Below are 12,473 nucleotides of genomic sequence, written 5' to 3' on the forward strand. Positions count from 1 at the left end.
TAGCAGCAGTGGAGTTGCTATTGGTAGAATTGCGTTGCGGGGATAAAGTAATAGAGTGGAATGAATAATGTGTGTTGTGAATCAGTAGTAGGACCATGTTTTCAGTGTTTTGTAACTGTTAGTGGTTGGCAAGAAATTGATAAAGGAATACTCTGATAGTTGCGTTGGTTTACATTTGAGTAATATTACGTGGTAATTGCAAGTGATAGTCGAGTTAGTCGTTCTTGTGGACAATGTGTGTTCGGTGATTCAAAAGGAAGTTGGTGATTCGCTGGGAGTCGTGTTGTGTATTATGTCCTAAGGTAGGTGATGACGATGTTTGATGACCATACATAGGGGGAATGGTATTCTTAAACGATAATGTTAACCTGTGTCGGGTAAACCGTGGTGTTCTGTTAACCCCCGCAATAACGGTAAGAAAAATACAATAATAAAATGCGGAATTTTCGGAAATTTTTGAAACTTTTAAAGTTTAAAGCGCGGGTTCATTAAAATCTAAAATATAAATAAAGAATGCGGAATAGAGTTAAGTTTATACAAACGTGGTAATCAAAGGTGAGGGAACATATATGCCTCGAATGACAAAAAGATAAATGGTGAGTCTAAGCAATCCTAATAACCGACTACTAGTCCAAGGTTTAGTTGTCGCTAGCCCACACGTCTTCTCCACGTAAGCATCTTCACAACCTGTCATTCATGTAAACATGAACGCCACAGTCATTGGGGAGTAACTCAAGGTTCCCCAGCCACAAAATGTCGAAACACAGATAAACAGGAACATATTAGAACATCATAAATATAACTATTTGATGCAAGCACTGAGATATGAGACTAACATTCAAAACATGCGTAGTCAATCATAGATAAGGCATATGATACATAGATATGAGACAATCCAACCAAAACGTTATAAATGATAATACAACTATAAACACAATAGAATATCATATGTCACGGATAAACAAGATTAACATCATAATACATGTGAATGGAAAACTTAGCCATGAACTTAGAAAGCCAAATAACATATAATACACGAAAAGAGACTACTAACATCACACATAAAGCAAAGCATCCAGCTCAGAGGCTACCTTTAAAGCATGTCCGAGACACAAATCCTTAAGTACCTTAGCTCAGCGGTTACCTTTAAAACATGTCCAAGGCACGACCTTTAAAGTATCTGGTTGAGCGGTTACCTTTAAAACATGTACAAATTGTAATACTACAGTTTTATATGTGCATGGGTACTCTATCGAGTGGGGCTTACTCTGTCGATTAAGTATGTTTTTACGCAAAACAGTAGTCTGCCTGATGGGTACTCGATCGAGTACGTGTGGCACTCGATCGAGTAAGGGGCACTCGATCGAGTATGTCACTTACTCGATCGAGTAAGTGTGTTTTACAGGTGATTTTGACGGCTTTTGTTAATAATGCGGGATTACTATATTAAGCCTCCGTCATCTTTCTTAGTCTCTTTTATCATTCTAAAAACCCCTTTTGTGAAGATAAGAAGTTACGTAAGTGTGTTCCTCGCATTGTTAACAAATCCCCAAGGCTATGAGTGTCGGATCATCTTTTACTTTACGCCGTTGTGATCCTTGTGTCGAGGGTAAGCTTTATATTTAATTTTTATAATGTTTTGTTAAAGCCGGTTGAAACCCTAATTGGGTAATTTGGGGGTTTTGGGGAGTATTGTTGATGTTAGATTATGATTGTATGTTTGATAGGAACTAATTTTAGTGAAGGACAATGTTGATTAGCTGATTGTGACGATCTTGGTGATTGTTGTTCCAGGTAGGGTTTCCCTACTCAGTATTGGCTAAATAAGTTGTTGGTAATTCTTGTTGTAAATGTTGAGTAACTATACTGTTGGATTGGTTTTGGTGTTGTTGATAGTATACTGTTGATTGATATTTTAACTGTATGTGATCTTTGGGGCGCGTCCCTGGCTGAGTGGAGTCACTTACGGGAGTGGCTTCACGCTCTTGATTCGCCCTCTGTGGAACCCGTCACAGAGGGGATGTGCACATTAATGAACTTGGGTTTATCGCTTGATGGAGATGAGCTGGGATTTGGTGGGTATGGCTGTGGTCCCCCACTGGCGGCGTGGAGTACTTGTTGTGATGGGTACTCTGGCAGGGCTACACACTTTAGTGTGTAGTCAGTTGTGTGGAGATTGGAGATGGAGACTGGAGATTTGTTTGAGCAGTTTGAGCTGTTTCTACTATTGTTCCTTTATGCTGTTTGTTTTATGTAATCGATATTGACCCCGTTTAAATGTTTTAAAAACTGTGGTAATTTATTCGGAGGTGGTGAGCAGTTATTGAGCAGGTATGATTGATGCGCATGGGATAGCTGGGTTGAGTCATCACGAGCTGTTTTAGAAGCCGTCCGCTGTGTCGAACGTTGTTCTTTAGCTAGTTTGTTTAATATTTGAGAACCTTTATATTTTCTTTTATCAGTTCCGGTTTTGGTTATATCGCTTTAAACTTTATTATTATTAAAGTAAGTTTCGTTATTGTCTATTTGATTATCATTGCCTCGGGTAACCGAGATGGTGACGTTGTCAAACCTTAAGTGGTCCTGGTAAGGCACTTGGAGTATGGGGGTGTCACAAAGTGGTATCAGAGCGACGATGTTGAAACCTGTAACCAATGAACCTAATGAACATAGGGAGTCAAACTAAAATGAACCCGGGTAGGAATTGTAGGAGCTACTACAAAGACTTGGGAGACGTCCCAAAGTCGCGAATTTGCCCTACAATTTTGAACCAGACACCATGGGATATGAGTCGGGATCGCTATGTGTTTATCTTGTGTGCTATGCATTCATATAGTAATGAGTTGTATGAATCGGTGGATGCATGTATGTGGAGGATAGAAGATGTGTAGTGAAGGAAGATGATGATATGATTATATATGTTGTTGGTTGGATATATGAATGGCATGATGGATGATTTATGATCTGGCATAATAAGGAACATGTGAATAGAAATGTTGTGTCGTATACATATATTGTGTTTGCGTAAAGCCATATAATGAAGTTATATATTTGTTTACTGTTGTTTCATATGCACATGTTGGATGAATTAATTGGAAAAGATGGAGTGAGAATTGCATTAGAATATGAATTTCGTAATTAAAAATATGATTACGTGACGAAGGGGAGTTGTAATAGAGTTGTATTAGTAACATGGGAATAGAATTTGATAAGTATGTGTTGTTTTACGAAGGGTTATAAAGTTAAAGCATGCGGGTAGTACCTGATTAATAAGTTAAATGTTATATGAGCATGATAGATATTATTGTTTGGTTTTGGTAGGTAGTAACATCTGGTTAGGGATGGTGATTTTACAAGTATCGAGTCGCTTTTGTTCACCTTGTTGATGTTTAAGTTGTTTGAAAGAGAAAATCAAATAGTTATGTTGTCAGTTTATAGAGAGATTGTGTTTAAACTGTTATAACTTGAGATGCATAAATGATTTTGATGTGATTCCAATTGGAGGTGATATCTTGTTCTTTTACGATTCTAACGATAGGTCACACACACAAAATGACAAAGAAACGAGTGAGGAATGACTGTTTTACAAAAATTGGACAGTGCTGAGAAATGCGTAGTGTACTCGATCGAGTGGCCCTCACTCGATCGAGTGCACCTCTTGTTACTCGATCGAGTAGCCCTGATAATTTGTTTTACGTGTCTCTGACCTTTATATACTCGATCGAGTAAGTCACTCACTCAATCGAGTGACCTGTACTTGATCAAGTGACCCCTGTTTTGGGTCATATGCTTATCTTTTGACTTCGTTGCCTATTATGTTTAATTCAAAGGTGTCCTTTTGCTTCCTTATGCATTGTTTTACGTATGTTTTGGCCCTGATGCATAAGTTACCCAATCTTGTGATGTAAGGAGTGGCACCTGTGGTGAGTGTGAGTTCGGTGGGGAGGACATGAGTTATATGTGGTTGTGATAGATAATGGAAAAAGAAAAGGAAGATTGATAAGGCTTATTGAGGCATGGAGAATGTTTTGAGAGATGAGAAGAGTGATATGATTGTGTGTTGAGTAATGTTAAATTAAGTGAATGTGGGCAAGGGATGATGTGAGTCTAAGGAACGTGAGAATGAAAAGATTGAAAAGAAGGATGTGGATAGTAGAACTTGAGATGTGTAAGGAATTATAGAGGGAGATGGTTAGATTGTGATGGTTAAGAATGTATGTAATGAAAGATCGTTGTAGAGGGAAGGAGAAGAGTGGTTGATGGTAAAATGCGAGTCGTTGTTCACTCCATCAAACACATTTATATTCTCAACAAACAACTAGTTAGTGGTTAAGTCGAGTTCGATCCATGGGACGGTGTGCTTTGGGTTCTAAGTCTATCTATCTCAATTTATGCTAGTGTCACAATTGATTTGGGTTTGTAGTTGGTAAGTCTAAACTAATGCAAGCAATGAAGTAAAACAAGCAATAAAAGGAAGGATGTAAGCAAATGACTAAAAGATGCTAGGATATCATGGGTTCTTAAGGGATTCATGGATTTGATCATATAAACATGTTCTCAATTATATGTAAGCTCTTATTGTTGTGATGGGATCGAGTTGGTGTATAAGCTTACAATCCCTAAGAATGTTTGGGTCCCCTAGACGAATCGATTAGATTGTACAACACCTACAAGTCGACTTAGTCCTTCCTATTCAACTATATGCATGGTCTAATGACACTCGAGTTGGTGTATAAGCTTACAAGTCTCATTGAAAAGATAGGTGATGGGTATAAAATGCAAGGATTCATAGGCTCGCATTTCATCAAACATAACATGTGCATAAGTTGAAGTCATAACAAGCAAGCAATTTAATTATGAAGGCATATTAGATTAAACATGAAATATTTTCCATGTTTGTTTCCCCTAATTCCCCATTAATCCTAGCTAAGTAACTACTCACTCATTATCTTGGGGAACATGTCATTAATGGTGTCAATCATCACAACAAGTCTAAACAAGATAAGAGAATGAAGAAATAAACAATAAAGAGTAAAGAGTAAGAGATTATACCAAACTTAAGATGATCCAAATAATTAAGGAAATAATAATAGAAGAAAAATTGATTGATTGATGAAGAGTTGTCAATTCTCCAATAATAACCCAATAGTCTTCAATTACCCAATAATAATAAACATGAACAATGATTGAGAAAAGATTAATGTGGACTGATTAAGATTCATTTATTGTAATCTACTCCTAATCTAATTTAAGAGAGATTGATTTAATCTAAGGAAACTTGATCTAATCTAAGAACACTTCCTCTTGATTATTACAAATAGGGTATATATAGTGGCACAACATTAGGTTAGGTAAGGATGGATTAGTAAATAACAATACTAAGTTTTAAAGTGGGGAAATGCAAGTCTTGCGAGTAGCGCATATCACGCCACTAGTGCTCCCACGATCCGCTCGGACCAGGAGAAGAGACGCTCGGATCAGGAAGAGAGAATCCGCTCGTCTTATGGGCGGGACGCTCGGATCATGAGGAGAGGATCCACTCTTCTTGGGCCTAAGACGCTCGGATTGTTGCACAGTGTGACCCTTTTGCTTCACGTCCTTTTAATCTTTGCATACTCCTTATTCTTGCTTTGTCGGTCGTCGTTCTTGCCTCCTCTTCATACTAGTCCATCTAAGGTCGTCATCAACCTTCCAAATGTGCACGGGAGACGGGAATTCCGCCTCATTGTCCTCTCTCCTACAAGTGTCATACAAAATGCACTAGAAAAGCAAAGTAGAAAGAATTTGGCGGATAAAATGGCCATGAAATGTTATAATAGTATGCAAAATAGGTTCAATTAGGGGACTAAAAGTGTGCAATTAAGAGTCACATCAAACATCCCCAAACCGAACTTTTACTCGTCCCGAGTAAATAGGTGACTAGAACTAGACCTTTATTTAAACTGTTCTAATAATATAACCGATGTGAGACAATTAGAGGGTCACACTCCGCCCCTTCAACTCACAACAACACAACCATGAGGTAGGATGCCTTCTTGCAAAGCAAGGTGGGTCTTGCTAAAATGGTGATACATCCAAGCATTAAAGCACACAAAACAAGTAGTGGATGCATCTACAAAAATGAATAGCCACTTTCCTCATCTAAGTGGCGGAAATTATCTATAAGGGAAGCAATCTAATGGTACACACTCCATTATAGATACAATTTATTCGAGTTACTAAGCCTAGGAGGATACTAATAAATCACCTCCAAGTTGTGTCAAACTAGGGTACCTTTATCCTCAATTGTTAAATACTTTCGTCAAGAGTAGACTCCCTATGGTGTTAGAAACACTGGAGGATCGCGGAATTCCCCTTCTTGCCTAGACAAGAAGAAGGGTCGTCCCCTCTCTACCATGCACAAAAGTGGATTTGATTGATAAAGGGATCATTGTATTTTGAGTTTCATATGGGAGTTGTCTTTTGTTATTGTTTTTCCTCCCAATTTCTTGTGGCATTTGACATTTTGAGAACATTTTCTTTTTTCCATTTCTTTTCATGTTTGGCATTTCAATACTTGACAATTTCAACTTTTTGTATTTTATTTTGAACATTTTCAAAGCTACCCCATTTGTAGTGAGGGTGCTTATATTTGAAGCATAGGAGTTTTTATTTTTGTTACTCCTCTTTTCTTTTGATGCAATTGCAAACTTTTTTAGTTTCATTTCAATTCTTGCACTCAAATTTGAACAATTTTTGGTGCCTATTCCCTTTTTGATGACAAAATGTGGTAAGCGAGGATGATGGCTGCATGGTTTCAAGGGTCACCTTGGAATAAACGGTAGCCAAGGAGTTATCACACCACAAGGTACTCTTAACTAGGCCTTAATCCGTGGGTCAAAGGATACTAGTATGACACATCTTAGGGTTTTTTACAAGTATTCTAACAAGCAAAGTCTCTAGAAGAAAAAGTATCTACAAGGGCCTATATACACTTGTCAAGTTTCCCAAATAGATGATTTCACAAAATTTTCCCTAAATGCAACTATATGCCATGATGCAACCAACATTTATACATCCTAATGCATATGCTTCTACCAACTAGTATGCCATATAAGCTAAATGCAATCCTATAATCACATTGTTTATACCGCATCAATTAAAATAAAGCCACATAGTCATTAACATATAAAAAGGGGGAAGGAGATTTGGAAAGATCATACCATGCGGTCTTCAATATCCTCATGTTTCGGATGTGGCGTAGTTGATCAATGTGAAAAAGGATAAACAAACAAGCAAACAAACAAGTATATACAATATATACAATTTTAAACTATAAGGAAATGAACATGTTTTTGGGTTTTTGCATTTTTCAAATTTGTATGGATTTTGTATTTATGAAATTAAAGAACATATTTTTGGGATTTTTCGAAATTTTTCGATTTTTTTATATTTTGGAATATAAATTCCCATCCCCCACTTTATTTTGGACATTGACCTCAATGTACATGTTGGAGTAGGAATGAAAAAGAAAGTACATGTTTTTGGATTTTTAAAGATTTATGGAAATTGAATTACAAATGCAATGATATGATATGAATGAATGCATGCTTTAACTAAATGCAATTCTATATGACATATATAACAAATGAATGCAATCTAAACTACACTAAATGATGCATAATTAATGCTTAAGTCACCTATGATCAAACCTCCCCAAACCGATTTAAACACTATTTCTAGTGTAGAAATGAATAGGTTTGGTCATTAGTGATTATGCATGAATTTTAGTCTATATGCAACTAACTATATGAATCATGTGAAATATATTACAATGCAATTACAATGCAATTTATACTATGTGAACAAACTAATGTGAACTATACTATATGAACTAACTAATGTGAATGATATAATACAAATGCAAGATAATTGAAAATGCAATACAACTATACATGAGAGAAAGGAAGAGAAAATAATATCTTACAATTAGAGATGGTGTGGTAGACATCTCTTGCCATCTCACTCGTCATCATCATCATCATCGCGGTATATATACCCGCTAGAACCTCCTTGGTCATACCTTCCTCCTTGGCCATAGAATCCTCCACCTTGGCCCCCATGTTTCCGTCTTGGTTCCCTTGATTAGGGAACCAAAGGTGCGGTTGACCCCAAGATGGGCGAGGGCCTCTAGGGTCGATATACCCTTGTTGAGCAATGTTGTAGTATTGAGGATAAAGGGCCAAATAGTTGTCAACCCTCCCATCGTTCATTCCAAGATTGACCCATTGCATAAGCTTCATCAAGTCATTCATGTCCGGAGCATCGGGAACTTGGGGAGTGAACGGTACATGTTGAGTGGGTTAGGGTGGAATGGGTATATAAGACGGTGGTGCATTACCCCTTACCGGCATCCCACGAGGTTGTTGAGGTTGACGACGTGCTTCTTCATCTCTTTGTGGTGGGTTGGGGTAGATCTGAATATCGAGGAGGAAGCTCGGTGTAGGTGAGTACCGACTCAACCGTGGTTGGGTAGGTGGTACGTTCTACCCTATGAGGACAATTGAAGAACATCCCTTTGTAAACCACTCCACACTTCCGGTTTGGGTGTAGGTACACCCACTAATGGAAAAAACCCCTATTGCGTCAGTTGTAAATGACTTTTTGCGTCGGTTTTGAACTGACGTATATCGAGGGGTCGTATTTGCTATGCATCAGTTGTAAAACTGACGCAAATGCTTAACATTTGCGCCAGTTATACTTGCGGAACCGACACAAATATTTGATATTTTGCATCATTTCTTTATAAAAAAACTGACGCAAATAAATCAGCATTTGCGTCTATTGTTTGGAAAACCGGTGCTTTTGCTTCTACCTTTTGCGTCAGTAGTTTTCGTAACTGATGTTATTGACTTTTGGTTTTAGCGCCAATATGGTTAACTTTTTGCGTAATTTCTTCACAGAACGGATACAATTGCTTTTTACTTTTTGCATCATTTGTTGTAAAAACTGACGCAATTTATTAATATTTTTTTTTAAAAAAATATATAAAAAATTGCTACCGAAATTTTGGCACCACCTCCCCTTAAAATTGATAATCAAAATGCGAACAATTTAAAACCTGCAATAAGAAATCCAACCAAAGGACATTACATCTCATTCGAACCAACAACTTTCCAAAATACAATCCAACCAACGCAACGTTCCAAAATACAATCCAACCAATGCCGTTCCAAAATACAATAATCCAACCTAACAACGTTTCCAACCAACAACGTTCCAAAATACAATGGGGAGTGTTTTTATTATTCTCTCTGTTCATTTTTATTTTTTTGTGTGTTTGTTTCCACGCCATGACCAAAAACTATGCTGCTTATATTGAGGTATTATCTATTACTCAGCTTTTCGGCTGACGTGTTGTTCTCCCTTCCGGGCTACTCGCAATGGGGGTAGTTCCTTTCTATCTTCTGATTTTCTATTCAGGTCACTTCCGCTGCTGTTGATAAAGGATTTTATTTCAAGTGAAATTTTATTTAAAGACTTTGTAAAAGTTTTAGTTCATTTTGGATATTATATTTTAAGACACATTTTGTAAGAAAAACTTTGTATATTAATTATAATATCTCTGTATTTCGGTGCGTTTTATATGTGAAAGTTAGTTTTAATTTAGCCGAAAATCAGGGGTGTTACAAAATGATTAATAAAAACATACATTCAATTAAAAACCGAAAAAATATGTACAAAAAACAAAGGATTTGTTTAAAAAAATGATAAAAAACCAACCTAATTGAAAACTGCGAACTGGCCATTAACGAGGTGCTGCCGAAAGTAACAAGGAGGGTCATGACGTTGGTGGCAGAAAACTACGAACGGGTCCGCCGGTGTTCTATCAACAACCCAATTAACCATTAAACTAATTGATGGGATAAAAAGAGGGAAAAAAACGCACCTGAAGGCGAGGAGATAACCACAACTAACATATATTGCTGGCGATTGAGGGATAGTGGTGGTGGTTGGACGATAACGCATGACACGATGGTGGTCATTGTAGGGTGCGACAGGCCCACGGTGGTGATGTTGGTGGTGCGAGGATCGAGTTTGATGACGTGAGGGAAAAATAAGGGTTTTGTGATGTGAGGGAATAATAAGGGTTTGGTAATTGGGAAACGATCAGCGAAGTTTCGAGAGGCTGAGTTTATATTTTTAGGTTTTTTTTCCTTTAATTTATATCATTTGTATCGGTTTCACGAGAAACTGATGCAAAAACATAATGTGAAATAAGTCGGTTACAAAGCATAACTGATGTATTTGATCAAATACGTCAGTTTCTACAGTAACCGACGTATTATATACGTCAGTTATGTCTAAAGAAGCGACGCAAAAAGCTTCACTATAGGACAAAAATGGATTCCCGCCAAAACTAAGTACTTTTTGTGTCAGTTTTTGTAGAACCGACGTAAACTGATTGACGCAATAGGTATTTTTTCTACTAGTGACCCCCGGTGGTGGTTGAAGATGGCATCTTCGTCAATCAAAGTGCTCCCTTTGAGCTACTCATAGGCCCCATGAAGGTTAAACCCTGGGCAAAGGTCATTGGCCAACATTGTGATTAGGCCTCCCATCACAAAGGTCTTAATGTTAGAGTTCCCTTGAGCATAATCAAAGAAACTTGTAAGCATCTCAAGAGGCGTGTTAAAATTGTAAGGCCTTGTCCTTGAACATTCAAATAAAACTCTAAGTAGGCCAAGTCAAGGAGAGTGCACCTATCTTGTTCAAATATCCCATTGATAGTGTCGGCTATGAAGCGCTCGGTGATCCGAATCACCGGATGTTGAATTGCAAAGGTATAGCATTGTTTCAAGTGAAAGAGGTCCCTCCCGGATATGGCTCTCCAAATGTGGTTAAAATTGAAGTCGGAGGATTTGTCGGTGTTTTCGCTCGGCACAGACATTTGCAAATTGGTCAAGGCTTAACCTATGGTCTTGATTGAATAGTCGGAACTCCAAACAAACAGTTCTCCGAGTATTTGTGACAATGCGGAGACTACATAAAAACTCGAGGGTAAGGCTAAGGTAGGTCTCCTCATGGGCATAGAATAGCTTCCCGAGACCCAAACCATCGAAGAACATTTCAGTTTGATACCTTATACCTAGAACCTCTAAAACAGTGGTATCAATGAACTTAGTGGGTTCGTAATGCTTACCTGGCAGATGAACGAATTTTTGGCAGTGTTCATTGGAAGTGAAGATTACCTCGGGGAAAAATTCGAGTTGCTCCACACCTTGTATCATCACATTGCGATGGCCCTTGTCTCTATCGGAGTGGATTAAGAAGTACCCTTGCGCTTATTAGGTGCGGCCTCAGATGATTTCTTACCTTTTCCCTTTAGGTTCATCATTTTCAATTGAAAAGTTAGGGTTTTGATGGTTGATTTTTGTGATGGGAATTTTTGAGAGATGATGATGTGAGATTTTGAGTAGATAAGATCAGGGGAATGAGGGATGGTGGAGGTGTTAATAAAGGAAAAGGGGATGAAGTCCAGCGGATAAGGGCCGGGATCGGGCGGATTCCATGAGGTTTCAGCAGAAATTAGAGCAGATCCCAGCGTCCCGTGTTAGAGACGAGCGTCTTGATGGGGCAATCCGAGCGTCTTGTTGAGAGGACGCGCGGATTCTCAGTCAAGGATCCTGGAAATTTTGAGACCGGCTGGGGACGAGCATATCTTGGAAGAGACGAGCGTCTCTCCTGGGTCGACCAGATTCCTATGAATCCGAGCGGATTCTCATCCAGTGCAGATTTTGTTTCCAAGGCTATGCTCAAGAGGAGCGTCCCAGGTGCAATACAAGCATCTTCCTTTTGAGACGAGCGTCTCCTGAGGAATCCGAGCGGATTTCAGCTCAGTGCCGAATTATGCTCATGGCAAGGCTCAGGACGAGCGTGTTGCCCTCGGGACGAGCGTTTCGTGTCGTCTTTCTCAATCCCTTGTTCCTTTCTTTTGAATTTGTTTCCCTTTCACCCTTTTGTGATTCCTTCTTATCTTTTTCTGAAAGTATGCTCAATAAATGGGTAAGAAGCCCTCTCTCACTACTCTCATGCGAGGAAAATGTAAGAAATGCGAAATTATATACAATATTATACAATGCAAAGGTTATGGGAAGGAATATTTTACAAATGGTGGTTTGAGATAGGACTCCACCAAGCTAGTTCAAATTGTCGAGATTCTTTGTCCATAGAGCTCAAGGCTCTTAGAAGGAGATCCAAAGCTTGTGAACAAGCCCCAAATAAGCATAAGTATGGTTTGCACAAGTTCAAAATAAAGCTTGTCCAAGGAACTTGTCATTCATTCTCTTTTTCACCTTTCTCTTGGCATTTGAATATTTGCAATGCTTCAAACCAGCAAGCCCATGATTCTTGTCAATGCTAGGGATGAAGTATGGCTCACTTTCATCCGGAGACTTCCATTTGCCATCTTCTTCTTTCATTTTGGTGATGAT

This window comes from Silene latifolia, chromosome Y (genome assembly GCF_048544455.1).
Source record: "Silene latifolia isolate original U9 population chromosome Y, ASM4854445v1, whole genome shotgun sequence".
NCBI lineage: Eukaryota > Viridiplantae > Streptophyta > Magnoliopsida > Caryophyllales > Caryophyllaceae > Silene > Silene latifolia.